The 12,249-nt window shown below is 33.7% G+C and overlaps 1 long non-coding RNA gene across 1 annotated transcript; it reads left to right on the forward strand.

The window, feature by feature from the left end:
* Positions 1-6,763, forward strand: LOC140165476 (uncharacterized). Its single transcript, XR_011860768.1, has 3 exons — positions 1-125; positions 797-851; positions 6,679-6,763. It is a non-coding gene; the product is annotated as an uncharacterized lncRNA (long non-coding RNA).
* Positions 6,764-12,249: the final 5,486 nt, after the last annotated feature.

A 12,249-nucleotide genomic window follows, 5' to 3' on the forward strand; every position in this document is an offset into this window, starting at 1 on the left:
CGTATTGTACCTGTTAACACAAATGGGGAACTCCATGTCCGAATATTTTCTGCTTTTCAATATTATATGGGCAAGGAGGAGGCAACAAGAGAAATGAAAGACGAAAATGGCTGGATTCATACTGGGTAAAATACACACAACCTAAAACTCGATTTTTTTTTGTGGTTATTTGATAGGACAGAGGTTGAATCATGAAATACCAAGTATTGGTATGTCTGTAATCTCCAATAATAGACTGCAAAATACATGACAGCACAGTATTTGGAAATTATTCCATGGGCAATTGTAGCATTAGTGTATTCATTACAAAAAACTATAAGCAGTTCTCTATATGAATAGCTTGTTTCCAAACCATGTTAAGTCCACAAACACATGTTTCTGATTTACCTGTGAGATATTGCAATGGGTTGTGATGCAATAGTATAGTAATTTCAATTGGATGCACCATTACAAAGCAAACAGTGGATGGTGCACAGTAACAATACTGTATGAGGCCTTTGGCTCCCAAATGAGAACAATAGTCTGCATATTGTTAAACAGCATTATTGTGGTAAATAATGGCTTGGTGATGGTACAACTCATCGTTGCTAATGTCAAACTTGTCAAAGTAATTGTGAATGTATCATACAAGTAAATGAGAAACATGTGGTTGTGGACTTAACATGGTTTGGAAACAAGTAGCTCTTCATATCTCTATATCACAATAAATAAACCAATGTAACTAAAACAAGTATTTAGCAGATCCAGGATAAGTCCTCATCTTCTTATAATCCATATGCAATATATATAATTCCAGTGACATAGGTGTCATGGACGAAGATGGATACATCCAAATATTTGGGAGAAAAAAGGTAAACGTGTTGCATAGCTGGATTCCAATCGATGTTTTGCAACATTTTTATTTATTTATTTATTTATTTATTTATTTATTTAATAACTAACTATTCAGTCTATAATGACCAACAGATCATTTACGGTCTCACGATATAACATATGTATACTGCCAGCAACTTTTGATGAAAATCTGATCTCAAACTGTTTATCTTGATTCTTGTGGCACTTCTGTACAAAACGAAAACATCATCAAAAAGAACAGATTTGTTATATTTGGTTTCTGCAAACTCGAGTTATACTCGTTTGAATAAAACCACCCATTTTTGTAGCTGCACTCAGTTTATCTTCGCAAGCAATGCTACCATGATCATTGTAGTGTGTGAACTGGTATAGCGCGATATTCAAATGCAAAATAAAGTTGTTTGGCATGAGTGGTTTCGATCGTGCCTAGCGGGATAAATTATGGCCTAATGACGGTCCTCAAGAGTTCTTTTTTTGTAATTTTTCAATTGCAATTTCATCATATTGCACTTGAAACGATTCAAGTACAATGGCACATCAACTGTGGCGACAAAGATTCATGAAACTAGGAGTCCGCGTACGCGCGTGAAGTTCATCGTCTCTTCCGTCTTCAGTTTCCCACTGCTGACCGGATAAATACATGTAAGTAAGCCATTTAAAAATGTAGACAAGCTTCGAATCAAAGATCAGCAGCTCGAGACGCAACCACCTTCGCAGCATTTCACAAGCAAGTTTCAGTCGGACCTTACGGGAGACTATGCATTACAAGATCAGCAGCTAGAGACGCAACCACCTTCGCAACATTTCACATGCAAGTTTCAGTCGGACCTTGCGGAAACTATGAATTACAAGATCAGCAGCTCAAGACGCAAGCACCTTCGCAACATTTCACAAGCAAGTTTCAGTCGGACCTTGCGGAAATTATGAATTACAAGAGTTGCATTGAATATAGTGTCCTACGAATCAATACACTTGTGCAGCTATTTGTGCAAGTATAAAAATGTTTGGTTTTATTTAAGTTTAATACACACCTATGACGTCGCGCTATTGTTTTAGCGTTCCATTATTTTCCACGAATGGAGCGATGATTACAATAACACGCCATTCGTAATGCCTTTCTTTTTTCTGAGACCAAATACTTCTCAGGGAAAGTGTAGTGGCATTTACGAATGTAGTGTTAATAACAATTGCACTTTCGAAAAGCAAGTATTTGCGAAAAGTGCAGTATTGTTATCATCACTTCATTCATGCAAAACAATGATACGAAAAACAACAACACAATGATTTTCATTAATACAATCAATTAAGGAAGCGGATAGCAATATTTTTATATTGTTACGGGACCTGAAAGCACATCAGACATATCGAATTGCATAAGGAATGTCCTTCTGATATCAAATAATTTTGATTTTGTGAAATTCGCGATACCAGTAATACACATTTTATAGCAAATTATTAGTCCTCGAAGTAAACTTTATAAATCTAATGACACGTAATTAAACTGTATGCAGCTGGGATGAAAAGCCGACCATCAATTGAAAATTTTGAACTTTCATATTGAACATAAACATTTTTCCAAAAAGACCTACATTTTGTTTTAGTGTTTTGAGCTATTATCTTCAATAATGAAGGTCAAAATTTTCATATGATGGACGTATGCTGTTCACCCAAACTTCATACTCTTTAAGTGCATATCGTTAGATTTATACAATTACTTTGAGGACTTTTAAATTTCAAAACTATAAATTTTTAATAATTTGCCATAAAATGTGTATTATATCGCGAATTTAAAAAAATCAAAATTTAGGACATTCCTCATATTCAAATTGCAATTCGATGTGTCTGATGTGCTCTCAGGTCCCACAAAAAATACGTGAAAACGTCGCTATCCGAGCCCTTAAACATAAATTTACAATGCAATCTGTGAAAAGCAAGGCAAGATCATAACGGGCAGGTTAAATTGTTGGCTAAGTTGTAGGCCTACTTATTATGCAAGATATGTTTTAGCCTCACTTTGGAAAATACTTATTTTAGGCTTCATTTATTAGACCCGTATACTTTTAATATTTGGACCTTTCTTTCCACGCTCAATTTAGGTAAAAAAAGGGAAGTTAAACATGTTACTGCTTTTATAACATTTTTTCTTCTTTATATTTTTATACTACGTTTTCAGTGTCTTACTCCCTATTCCAGAAAAATACAGAACTAATTTTTTTGAATAAAAAAAATATTGTCATGTTTTGCCAAATGAAACATAGCTAAATCCTAATCCTTTAGCTAGTCCTAACTGGCAATAAAAGTCAAATTTCAATATTTGGTCAATTTGAGGTAAAATGGTCCCAAAACATGCAATTTTGCATGTTTTCTTACAATTGTAGTGACAAAATTGTAAGACTTGGCACAAGTCTAAGCATTCAAAATCTTGAGTATAGGCTAAGAGTTGCTCATGATTTTAATATCACATGTCATTTTTGCTAATTGGATATTCTTCACGCGGGTGTCGACTGCAGACGACAAGTTTCAAAAAAAATTTCAAAATTCAAAAATTTCAGAAATGTAAATTTTCATGACTATATTTGGAATCAGCATGAAAAATGCATTAAAATGAGTACAAACAAGCCTAGTATTGGTTCAATTGTTCTTAAGACAGCTTGTGATATTTTGAGAAAATATCTCAAAACTTGGACTTTTTATGTTGAAACCTATGGCTAGCATGCAGAGTATTAAAAAGATTGGAAAATGTGTTTTCCAAATTATTAGAATGCATGAACTTGAAATTAGTCTTTGTTCAAGTCTTTGGGCCTGACTGTCACAGAATACGAAAAAGGTCGAAAAACATCCTAAAAATGTTTTTCGCCCTTATTTCCAAAAATTGACCTAATATTATAATTTGACTTTTATTGCCAGTTAGGACTACAACCTAAAGGATTAGGATTAAGCTATGTTTCATTTGGCAAAACTGGATAATATATTTTTAATCCAAAAAAATTATATGTATTTTTCTGGAATTTTCCGGGAGTAGGTCCTACGTAGGCCCCCTATAATTTGTTATTTGGGCAACATATTGCTACATTCTGTACCTATATACATTTAGGCCTATGAATCTGTTTATTTTTTAATTGTTTGCTTTGGGCATGTTTAATAATGATAAAAGCCACAGTAGGCCTATTTTCTGTATAATTTTTATTTGGCTTTCGTACAAGCTGCATTTTGTTTCATCTGACGGTATTTTGGCATGCTTGAATATCGATCAGCATGATCAGTAGGCCTATCCGATAATTAATTTTATAATGTTACGGATACTCCATGGGTCTGGAAGTTGAGGTCGGAGCTTTTATTTCGCGTCGAAGGCGGCGAAGTTTTCTTCTTTTTTTGGGGGGTGGTTGTTGGTGGTGGTGGTGTGGGGTTTTTTTTGCCCTCGAAGTACAGGGACATGAAGGTAAAATGGTTTTTAATACATATAGGGACAACCCAGTTGTAGTAACTACAAATTTCGAACGTTTGAGGACTTTTAAACTCTAAACACTAACAATGTTTAATATTTAAACATGGCGTTTAAGAAATCGTTTATATCGTCAGTGTTTATAACACTTTGATGTGTGTAAGTGACTTTAGAGTACGATTATTTGAAAAGGGAATGAAAGTGTTAGGTTTTATTTTGGATTTGTAAGGGGGACTGGAAGTTGAAGTCTGGGCTTTTATTTCGCGGCGAGGGCGGCGAAGGTTTTTTTAACCGCCGAAGTTCAGGGACATGTAGGCCTAGGTAAAATGGGTTATAATAGGGCCAACCAAATAAAACAAAGTTTACACATTTACAATTCTCTTACCTTTCTTCGGCCAAAAGAAGAATCATGCCTGATTTAAGTCCTTAATTGTGAGAATCAACGATTATATCCTCGGAATAGTTCCATCATTACAATTACTCAAATTCAACGGAGCTAAAAAAATAGTGTTCACAACTGCATGGTTGCTCAGGTATAGCGGCAGGTATAGCTTTCTTTAGGTACACTACTGTTATGACCATTTTGCCAATTTTCCTTATTATGCAAAATAGAGACCTCAACGCAGCTACTTCAATAGTTAACACATTAGAAGTGGGCATAAAGACCTATTGATGGTCTAATCACTTGAATGATTTTGCAAATCTACGTTTATTTAATTTGTGTAACAAACATTTTAAATCTTTATAATTCAAGAGGGTGGTTACGGATGATTTGAACTAAACACCTGGATCGTGATGGGTAATTCTATAGAAATTTTACCTAAAGCTAAGTCAATGTAGGCTATTTTTCAATCGCACCTGCACAATCATTGTTATTATTACGGTATCAATGTGCAATTGATCAATTTGAAAATGAGCAACCTATTTCTATAACACTCCATTCGTGGAAAATAATGGAGCGCTAAAACAAAAGCGCGACGTCATAGATGTGTATTAAGTCGGTTAATGGCCGCGGATTAGAACGTGAGTGAATAAGAATGGCCTGGGCGCTTCGCGCCGCGGCCATTCTTATTCACTCACGTTCTAATCCTTGACCATTATCCTATACATAGCTCGGGTTTGGTGCAAGCAAATACAGCAATTACTTTTTTATAATATATATATAGAGAGAGAGAGACGTTCAGAATCTGCTCTTTTCAATGACATGTTCATTTATATTGGATTCCTTCCAGATTTCGTGAAAATGCACCACTCATGAGTTTACTTCATTTTGAATCACACTGTATAGCAATCCAAAACAGAATAGGTTACACTATTTAGGACATTTCGTTATTATGGGAATATGGCAAAAATACGTCACAATTAATCAAAAGGACTAAATGGGAACTGATCCATTTTCCTGTGTTACCCAAGTAACAAATTTTTTTATATATGACAAACTTTTTTTAGGATTGCTATAACGAAACAAACAATTTGAGACATTTAAAAAAATCAAAATCGAAGGATATTTTTCTGATTTTATCCGTGAGTAGTTTATTTATGTTGACTTTTTTCGACCTTTTCGCTAATACCTCCGGACTGATAAGTCGTAGATTTTTTAGTTTTAATCCTTATGACTAGAGGAATAATTTAAAATAGGGTTTAACCAAATCGGAAAAGATTTGAAATGCTATATTTTGTTTTTATTCAAATATGTTTTAAAAAGTCGTGTCTCGCCAAGTGATGTAACAAAATTATCCATACATCTATTAACTTTCTTTATTGTAAATTAGGTTTAGTTTCTTAAAGGTTTTGTTTTTGTTGTCAGTGTTCGGATAACTTTGTGCGCAATTTGATGCTCTAAGAAGGCATTGAGACAAACAGCATGCATATGAAATGGTCCATAGTATATCGAGCGAGATGAAAGTAGAAATTATTGAAGTAAATAGACAAGACAAAACTTTCATTATGCTTTTGCTTTCCCATGTAATCTTTATCGATTGAATTAGTATATTTTGCGTATACTTTTAGCTTGTTTAATAATTTTCTATTGTATATATTTTCCTTGTCAAACTGCTAATTTGAATTTGGAAATAGATCAAATATTTTATCAGTCATCAGTTAGCGTCACAAAGACGACCCCAATAATTAGCTCTATTCGCCTATTGCACGGTTCCGCCATATGCGAGGAGAGCCTCGAACTGGCAATCGACATAAGAGGAAGTATTACGTAACTTTACACAATGTTATATGACTGGTTCAATTCCCATTCATGCATGCTGCCAGATCGGGGCTCTCCTTGCATATGGCGGGACCGTGCAATGGGTGAATTGTTAGATCTACTGACAAATACCACCAGTATCAATAGCCAGAAGTAATAGTTGTATTTGCTAATATTACAGGAACTTATCATTAAACGAGGTACGAACTTGGCTCCTGCTGAACTAGAAAAGACGCTGTACCAACATACACGTGTCCAAGTTGCTGTGGTAGGTATACATATATATAAATTTATATATCAGCATCGTAACACATATTGGACAGCAAACTTCATGAGCATTTTGAATACAATTGTGTGTATATATCAATGTGGCAATTAATTCTTTTAGCGCTCTATGAAGAAGACAGAATTTGAAATTTCCTTAACAAAATAAATATGCTTTCATGTATTTTACGCGTTTTTGAGCATCGGTCATAAAATTATTGCTTGCTTTCAATAAAATGTTATTTTTACAATGATTCTATTTTTAGATCTTTGGAGTATGATTTAGTCCCAGCTCTAACTCTAGCTGTATCTTATCATTATAGCAAACTGGGAAAATGCGACAATATTATCGAGCTACAAATTAATATTGGTTTCAATCGACAAATCAGGATGTTTATTCTTGTGTTTTACTATGTACGTTGTTTTACATTTCAGGTTATTGGTTTGCCTGATCCACAAGTAGGGGAAGAGATCTGCGCATGTCTTAGGTAAAAAATGTTACTTTCTTATTTTTTGTGGAATTGGCATAGTCAGTATCGTAGAAATGCAACTAGACAAGGACTTTTTGGTTCGTATTTGGGCCATGTCAACATAGACCCTGGGTACCAAGTGCCATAAACATTAAATCTGTGGAAAATTTCGAGCAACATTTAATGGCATTGGCAAACGAATGGCTGTGACTCGCGTTACACAAAAAAGTACGTCCGAAATGTGGTACGTTACTTATTCAGTATTCCTCCTTAAACAAGCAGCTAAAAGGGATATTTGGTACTTTACTTATTCAGAATTTATTCTCAAACAAGCAGATACGAACTGAAATTAACAACTAGGTGATTACCTAGTAAACGCTAGGTGATTACCTAGTAAACGCTAGGTGATTATCTAGTAAACGCTAGGTGATTACCTAGTAAACGCTAGGTGATTACCTAGTAAACGATAGGTGATTACCTAGTAAACGATAGATGATTACCTAGTAAACGCTAGGTGATTACCTAGTAAACGCTAGGTGATTACCTAGTAAACGATAGGTGATTACCAAGGCAACGATAGGTGATTACCTAGTAAACGATAGGTGATTACCTAGACGATAGGTGATTACCTAGTAATGGGGCTACATTCCATAGGCTAAGATTACAATATTTGCATTTATGCGTATAAATGCATCTGCATTTTTTAAACGACCAATTAAGTGTGTGACTCGCGTTATTGTTACTCGCGTTACACTTATCTTACCAGAAATGTTTATTTCACCACATTACTCAATAAATAATGAATAAATATTCATGTAAATTTTATTATTTTTTATATGTAACTTTTATATATAAGCGTCTAGTGAATGTTTAAAGTGAACCATATAATGATTTACTTAATATACTAAAAAACAAGGCTATACAAAATACTAATTATGAAAGGTGAAAATCCTAGACTTACAACCAAATCCATTTTGTGGGACTTTTTTACATATTTAATGTTATTCAATTTTGATGATCAAATGATAGATCTTATTTTTCTGAATAAATCGTACAACACTGACCATGCTCACTGCAATTTAATGTCTAAGCATATTCGATAAATGTGATTGGTCAGCCCAAATGGACTTTGATGTCGGCGTTTTCACATTTTGAGATAAAGGACATGCAAATTCTCCTGAAAATTAGCATATTAACCCATTCGTGGTGGATGGTCAAGTATAAAACTTTTACAAATTGTTATCTTTTAATTAGGGTTGACAAAGAAAATCCTCCAAGTGAAGACGACATTAAGCAGTTTTGTGAAGGAAAGGTATGCTTTGGAATTAATTTCGTTGAATTATCCAAATCTTACTGTAATCATAATGATGTACATAGAAGCTTACAGTTCTATATGATGTAAATCAAAATTTAATATTTTGCTCTTAATTGTTTTTTTGTGTTTTATGTCTCCATCTGGCATGTTGCTAACTATAGAATTGAGGTAATAAATAGAGGTAATAAAATATCTTAATGGTTAAATATTACAATGTTGTGATGATAAGTTTTAAATTGTGTTTTATTTCAAAAGGTCCATGAATTGTTAGTTCCCAAGTATATTTTCTTCGTCGACGATGTTCCTGTAACTGCAACAGGAAAGGTAAATCTTTATTTAACGTTAAATACCGTATTACGAGATTAACTCAAATTGCACACATTAAAATTTAACATTTAAATAAAAAAATCAAAATCATTTTAGTTCTGTAAATTTTGAGATCTCGTTTGCCTAGATAGCTAAAAATTAGTAGCCACGGTGACTAATTGAATGAAATAAGATACAAATTCAAAAGTTACACTACATATCTAGTCAAGTCACTGTACCATTACATTCTCTACATCAATGGTCAAGGATGACCTGCTATGACCAGTGACAACCAGACACTCTGTCAACAAAAGCAACGATATCAATGGGGTTAGTTGCAACATTTTGAATCTTCATCTTTTTCATTTAAAGGGACACAATGGGAAAAAATTTGCGATATTTATTAAAGACAAAGGAGTCATCAAAATTTGTAGCACAAATCTGGTTTCGTTCTGCTATTTAATTTTTTTTTAAATTGATATAGAGTTATTCTTAAACACTTGAGAACGTTCCTGCAATCTTATTGGTTCTTAAGCGTGTGATATGACACGATATCACACCGGTCAGCGCGTGTGCATCGACGCGATACGCGTACTCGCTATTTGAACCAATGGGAGGCGCACTGCAACAACGGGACTGATCGATTTTAATTCCTTGTAAAATGTAGAATTTAATTTGATTAAAATGTGCAATACTTATGATATTTTTTATTTGAATTGAAGTGTTTAAGAATGAGAATAAAGGTATTGTTTTTAGCCGCTGTCTTGCATCTATCGTCTCATACAGGGTGTCTCAATCAAAATAGGCCATGTGGATTGGGGGACGTAACTTAAAATGTTGGCAGTAAAATCACAACTTTTTTAAAGATTCAAAAACCATGACGTTTTTTCTTTAAAATGGTGCACAAAACATCAAAATTCGTTCACGCGTCACAGAGATAATTGGGATTTTACAAATAGACCCATTTTTGGACTGTTCCAATGGAGCAATACACATTAAAAATTAATATGCCGCATTGTAATTTATAATGGACAAAAAGAAATGCATTTGCTGGGTACAAATTGAAAAAATTATCAATCAATTAATCTCTCAAAGAATGTTTTTCGCACCTTTCTGTTTGGGCTAACAATATTCTTCAAACATATCTCAAGCATCAATATAGGGCCAAGTGGTCACTTAAGTTTCATAGTATACACATACATGACCAGAAAAACACAAAAAAGTGTTCTTTCCTAAGAATGAATCTCACGAATGGCGACGCGCGACTAGTGACTTTCAAAACATAGCCTAAACAGGATTTACCCTTTTGAGCAAAAACATCCCTATACAGGAATTTTGCGCATTTTAACAACAAATAAGCAAGATTTTTTTTGTCTGAAAGGTAGCACTAATACAGGATTGAAAAATAATACACACTTTATATAATTTCTTTATCATTTTCCAATATAATGTTTGAGTGATTATGAATTATGACTCCTAAACCATGTAAAGCTATGTAAACGCATCAACTATAGCGGATCGCAATTCTCCCGATTCATTATCTGAAAAAAAAAATGTTTTCCTGGTCAAGCATGTGTACATTATCAAACTTAACTGACCCCATCCATGGCCTTTTTGTTGCTTGAGAAATGTATGAGATTTTACTGATTTGCGCACCATCTTAAAGACGAAACATCATGGTTCTTGAATCTACAAACAAATTTTTGATTTTACTGCTGAAATTTTAAGTTACGTCCCCTAATCCACAGGGCCTATTTTTATCGAGACACCCTGTATAACACGGGTGACATCATTATTTTTAGCGTAAAACAACTCGGCTCCGCCTCGCGGCTAAAAACAATACCTTTATTCTCTAATTTTCTGATAATGAATGGGGTAATTACTTTATATGATGTGTTTATATTATTTATTATCGTCGTGATTTTCGCATAATGACGAATATCAAAAGTCACAAACATCGCCCTCTATAGTCGTTATAAAAAAGGATCAGTTTATATTATATTTATCTAGGATTCACATCATGATGTCATAGGGAATGTTTATACTTATTTTGGTATTACTGAATAAGATATATAGCTATACATTGGTACTAAATAATAATATAATCGTCTATAACAGGAAATTAGGGGGGGGGGGAGAGGCTGCAACCAATCCACACTCAAAACCAACCCCCTTCCTCCGTACATGTGTTACAAAATGTGGCCCATAGGAAGAGAGTCAATGTTCATTAATTTACTAGTCAATTTTATTCCCCTTAGTTTTCGCGACAGAAGTTGACAGAAATGGCGATAGAAAATTTCCAAATTGGATAAGGTAAGTTGACTGTTTTATAAAATAATCAATACTCTCCTTTTTCAATATCAGAAATATTTATTAAAAAGTTTGTGTTATCGTTATGTCGTTGAGACATTAATACTCAATACAAGTTTACTGCTAAACCAAATTTTCTTGTTTTAGAATGCCGTTTTTTTTTTAAATTAACTATTCAATTTATCTCAACAGACTCTCAGACGATCTGACGATATCATCAACAGATACATTAATTATTTGTCCGGTTGCATAAAATCTCTGGAATTTATCCTAATCAGCATGACCTCGTTGGATTGCTATATGCTACAAGGCTATGTATTACCCATCACGTCCATCCATGTGACGTTCCATGTGAAAAGGAGCCACTTTTGGGCAGGATCGTAATGGATAAATAGCCAAAAATAGCCGGGGTGATTTTTTTTGCAAAATTTGGGATTGTTGCAAATTTGGGATGTTGTTAATGTTTAAAGTATTGTTTGATAATTTCAGATCGGAATTACTGGCATCTTGTATTTTTTTTCAAGGTAATTCCTACTCTCAACATTCTCAATAAATTTTTGTTTAGGAATGTCTGATTTTATTGAGGAAAACGGCGTTGTGGAGCCAAATACATGTATCTCTATATTTAAGATATGTAAAAACCTCAAAATTGATAACCTGCCCAAAAGTGTCTCCTTTTGACATGACACGCCACATAATACGTTTTATATAAAATGGTGTAGACCTTGTTAATGATTTATTACATGTTTATAGAGTGGAATTCCTTTCGCCTGAAGATACCATACGTAAATTTCACGTTTGCATAAATGTTGTTCAATATGGTGGTGTATTATTAGCAAAAGTCACTTTGACAAACTTGGTGATACCCTTGCTTTTATCACTATTCAATTTCACTTTGATGTTATTTTCAAAGATAGATTTTGGTTTTAAGAAAACCAAGTGTTCGCAAATATGTATAAAAAAGACCCTTTAAGATTATCTGATATTTTATGAGCCCTTTAAATGTACAATAACTACTAAACTCAGATGGTTTCAGTTTAGAATAATTCAGAATTGGGTACAGATGCATTTTTATTTAAAATTGGGA

Source organism: Amphiura filiformis, chromosome 1 (assembly GCF_039555335.1).
Source record: "Amphiura filiformis chromosome 1, Afil_fr2py, whole genome shotgun sequence".
Taxonomy (NCBI): Eukaryota; Metazoa; Echinodermata; class Ophiuroidea; order Amphilepidida; family Amphiuridae; genus Amphiura; species Amphiura filiformis.